We start from the raw sequence: 5,605 nt of genomic DNA, 5'->3' as shown, positions 1-5,605 counted from the left end.
TCTTTCCCCTCCCTTTATTTCATCCTCTGCCAGTGTCTCTCTCCTCAGCTCTCTTTTTTATCTCTCCCTTCCACTTCTCTCACAGTCTCCCTCCGTCTCTCCCTGCCTTTCTCTCTCACTTCCTCTTTTCATTTACTTCCTTCATCCCTCCGCCGACCTGTAATAGGGTGGTCTAGATTTGACAATAAACCATCATGAAGTGAAGTTAAGTAAGTTTATTTACCACCCTGGCTACCTGCTCAGGCGTGCTAAAATGAAAATGTAAGTCGTACATCATGCAAAATAATATTGAGTTGATATACTTTTGCCACTGTGTTTACTTGACAGTATTCTATGATTTCGGTAATCTTTCATAGTAAAGTTAAGATACAGTATGAGTATATTTTCCAATGTATCGGCAGAAATGAAATAATCACATAGTTTTTTATAGCTCATGTTAGGTTGTGTGAAAGGCTGTATCACGACATTCCGACATATAGCACTCAAGTGTTCACTTGTTTTCCTCGTTGCACAGTATACATCTAGATTCATCTGCACTTCTTGCACAGAGCAGTTGCCAGTACATTCTATAATCTAAACGTATTCTGGCAATAACCACGGCACATGTCTGGTTTAACTTCGATGCGAAAAGTGACGTGGTATGTCCGTAGAGTTTAATTACAGGTTCACTTTTTCTTTTTATTTCTTTTTCTTTTTTCGACAAATGAACAAATAAACGAATAAAAAAAAACAGTTAGATAATGTTATAGAAGAAGACAACATTCGTTAACAACAAACAGCATGAACTACATGGATACAGAAATTCACGACACGATTGTATGCTATGCAAGTCTGTAGAGAAAATCGACAATAACAATAGACAACAATAAACAAAAACGTTGAAAGCAAAGAAGAATTTCGGATAATCTTGCCCAGAGATTATTCCTTTTCCTTCACTCGTTCCATAGAAATTCGCATTTTTACAGTAAAACGAAACAAAACGATAACAAAAGCGAAAAGAGAAACAGGTTTCAACCAAAACAAAAACAAACGGGAAAAAGTCTTAAATAATTTTTAAATATAGCGATAGCAGTTTGATTTGATTTATAACAATAACGGTAATAATGATAACACTTATAATCATAATATGTATATGATAATGATAATGATAATAACAACAACAGTAATAATGGTAATATAATAATGATGATAATCATGATAATAGAAATTTCTATAAGAGTATTATTAATGATGATAGTGATAATGATAATAAAAAAATAATAACAATAATAATAATAGTAATAACTATAATAATAATAATCATAGAAATAATGCTATTGATGCCAATGATGATAATAATAAAAGAAAGACCACAAAAGACATCGACGGCGCCTACGTGGAAATTTCCACTTGGCTTGGAAGGGACTCGATCGCTGGTCCTCCGCGTGGGAGTCAGCGACCATATCCATTCCGCCATCAGTGTCCAATGATATGTGAATGGTATTTGTCTATTTAAATGTAATATTTCCCGTGTTAATTATTGAACCATTTAATGTCGTGATTTTTAGTGTGTGAGTGTGTGTGTGTGTGTGTGTGTGTGTGTGTGTGTGTGTGTGTGTGTGTGTATGTTTCTGTGAGTGTGTATGTATGTGTGCGCGCATTTATATGTATATGTCCTAAATTTTCAAAATAAAGGGAAGCGGGAAAGGAAAATAAGATAATAATGAATTTCGAGTGTTAAGGACTTTAAAAAGCAGTTTACGTGTGAAGCAACACTTGTTAACGAGAATCTCACTTTATAGACTTTCTTTTCTCTGCAGATAGCTACATCGGGAGTGTTCAAATCATTCTACATATATCAGAGTTGATGAAATAATCGACTTTATCTTAAAAAAGAGACAAAAGGAATCATGATAATGATGATAATGACGATGATAATGGTAATGATAACGATGATGATAATATTAAGGACAATAAGGATAATAATAACGATATCAATGGTAATAACAGCAGTTGTTATTATCATTATTATCATCATCATACATAGCAATAACAACAATGACAACAACAATAACAATAATCAGGGCAATGATGATGGAATAATAAGATAATAAGGCAAAACGGAAGAAATTGAGAAATTCACACAAAAGGAGGCAAAAATTAAGCAAGAAAAGGGAGAGAAGAAAGAGGAAAATGAAAACGGATAAAAGACCAAAGGAAAGGGAAACGGAGAACAGGAGAAGGAGAAGAAAAGGAAAAAGAAACGATAACAAGATAGATAACCTGATAAGTAGATAGTTGCAGACGTAGAAATTAGATGGCTAAGTAGACATTAAGACAGACAGACATAAATAGAAAGAGATTTATAATTCTTCTTCTTCTTCAGGCTTTGTTCCCAGCTCAGCTCGGGTCGCCGGTGCGGATCCTTTTCCTCCATGCCGCTCTGTCCTTCGCATCCTCCTCCGTCACTTCCGCTGCCGCCATCTCCTCCCGAACACAATCCTCCCATCTCCGTCTCGGTCTGCCCCTCTTTCTCCGTCCTACCGTCATCCTCCTCACTCTCCGTCCAACGTATTCCTCCTTCCTCCGTTCCACATGTCCTAGCCATCTCAACCTGCACTCCCTCAGCTTCTTCTCCAGTTCGCCTACCCCAATTGCCTCTCTGATGGTGCTGTTTCGTACCCGGTCTAGCCTGGTCTTCCCCAGTGAGAATCGTAGCATCCTCATCTCAGCTACTTCCATCTTCCTCTCTTGTCCCTTCGTTACCGCGACTGCCTCCATCCCATACAGCATCGCCGGTCGTACCATTGTCTTGAACAGCCGGTCCTTCAACTTTGCTGGGACCCGTCTGTCGCATAGCAGCCCAGTGATCTTTCTCCAAGCATTCCATCCCGCTTGTATCCTCTTACCAACCTCCTTGTCTGATGCCCCGTCGCTTTGCACTGTGGAACCAAGGTACTTAAACTCTTGGACTCTGTTCAGCTTCAAACCCTGCATTTCTACTGCTCTCTCTGGATCTTGATCCCCCATACAAAGGTACTCTGTTTTAAAAGAGATTTATAATTATAGGCATAAATTGACCTATGCACAGACAGAAGTGGATATAGAGACTGGGTTAAAAGGTTGGGAGCTTTCCAGGCAAGGTCAGAACATGATATGTTGACTCGCAGCTTGCTTTGCATGGCAGACTGACTTGACGGTTTATTTTTTCAGGCAAAGGCAAATGAATTCCACCTTACATTTTACAGTAATAATAAATCTTGAACTGTTTCCATATTTGACGTCAGTCATCACTAATGTTTGCAAGCTCTGTTACTAAAATGTGTTGAAAGTTTTTTTGTTTGTCAATAGCCCAACTTTTTCCCCACTATTTTGTATTATCATTTGTAAGCGCAATCAATCGAGACAATACCGGTACATGTTTCAGGAACAGTTAATGGTTTATGGATAAATTTTATAAGTTCATCAGGAAACTTACGAAACGCGTTTTCATATTCAAAAGTTACTTTAGTTCAATCATGATTTAATGCATTTGTATTGTACATCATTAAGGCAAAAAGTAATTCCGGATTTAACCACAGAAATGTAGACCGTAATTGTATAGGTGAAATCTGGCCCCCGTCCCCGTAGAGTTTTAACATACACGATTTAATTCTATTAGGTTTGTTCCGTTATGCTGTGTAAACCATGCTAATTCTTCTCCAAAATACAGTGTCGACACATTTTCAACTTTGCCGTTGGGGAATACAAGTTATGTCAGTCAAGAACGAGTAAAATGCGACGGAGAATAACAGCATAACAGCAATAAACAACGAAGGAATATGGCATAAAAAAATGTTTCAAAAGTCCGAGGCTGGTGGAAACTTGAAATTCACCATTAACATTATATGATTATGATTATGACAATGATAATGACTATGACTATGATAAAGATAATGATGATGATGATGATGTGATGTGATGGTGTTGATGAAGATGATGATGGTGTGATGGTGATGATGTGATGATGATCATCATATTAAAAGTAAAAATAATGATGATGGTGATGATAATCATGATAATCATGATAATAATTTTGATAATTATAATGATAATGATGATGATAATGACGGTAATAATAATAATGATAATGATAATAATAATGACAAAAACAATAATAACAACAAAAGAAATCATGACAATGCATGGCAGTCTGATTAAAATCCAATAAAAGCACAAGCACATAATTATTTGCGTGCCATTGCATTGAGAACAAAAGACCACAAAAGACATCGACGGCGCCTGCGTGGAAATTTCCACTTGGCTTGGAAGGGATTCGATCGCCGGTCCTCCGCGTGGGAGTCAGCGACCATATCCATTCCGCCATTGCTGTCGTATATAATGGCAAGCTATGTGTCAATTTGAATGAAATATTTCCCGCGTTGATTTATTAATCGATTTTATTAGTGATAACTGTGTGAATGTGTGAGTGTGTGTGTAGGTGTGTGTGTGTGTGTGTGTGTGTGTGTGTGTGTGTGTGTGTGTGTGTGTGTGTGTTTATGTATATGTGTGAATGTGTGCGCGCGCCCGCGCGTATGTGTACTAGCAATGTACTATTGGAAACTAACAGAAATTGAGGAAAAACGCGAGAACGCAGTATCTATTAGACTGGTCTACACATTTTTGGACTCGATCTGCTTCCAAGATAAAAGTGGCTAAATCTCATTTATTTTGATAAGATTAACTGAAAATCAATTAATAACTGTGCTGGTTAGCTAATGTATTCAGGATATTTAATGATATTGTTTTACATCAAAATCGCATCTGTTTATACAATAGATATAGGCATTTTTGCTTAAAAATATTTTTATTTTGAAAATATCTAAGTTCCACTTCTTTTTCTGTCAAGAAATAAAAAAGAAATACCTTAAGACATCAGGAGATTGAATATCTTATGAAAAAAAAACAAGATAAAGTATCACTTAAAACAACAAAGTCCCCTTTATTCAGTATGTGAACGACGCTTTTTGGCTTGTCTCTCATATTCAGCAGCAGGGTCATCCCCGACCACATTCCAACAGTAGTCAGCAAGCATTGATGGACTCCACTTTCCCTGATATCTTTTCTCCATAGCTGTAATGTCCTGGTGGAATCGTTCCCCGCGTTCTTCACTTCCTTCTCCACAGTTCAATGGAAAGAACTCTAGATGGGAATGCAAAAAGTGTATCTTCAGTAACATATTGCAGCCAAGGGCTTTGTAGGACTTCAGGAGGTTTGCCACAAGCTGCTTATAATTATCTGCATTGTAGTTTCAAAGAACCTCTGTTGCTACTGACTGAAAAGCCTTTAGACTAGACTTTTGGCGATCGCGGAAAAGAGAGATCCTAACATCACTTTCGAAGAGGTTCCACTGTTGTAGTCTGGAACCCAACAGCTCTGCTTTACTCTGAGGCAGCTCCAAAACTCTGACCAGGTCATTTACTTCACTCTGTGATATGAGGTGTGGTGCAGGAGAGGAATGCGATAGCTCAAAGTCAGGGTCAGCTGAATCCTGGTCATCATCATGATCGTCATCTGAGTCCAGAGTGTGGGATTCTGGTGGAATTGCAGTTCTTCTCCATGAGGTACAGGGCGCAGAGCTGATGGA

Source organism: Penaeus chinensis, chromosome 6 (genome assembly GCF_019202785.1).
Source record: "Penaeus chinensis breed Huanghai No. 1 chromosome 6, ASM1920278v2, whole genome shotgun sequence".
In the NCBI taxonomy this organism is placed as follows: Eukaryota; Metazoa; Arthropoda; class Malacostraca; order Decapoda; family Penaeidae; genus Penaeus; species Penaeus chinensis.
This window is presented reverse-complemented; position numbering follows the sequence as displayed.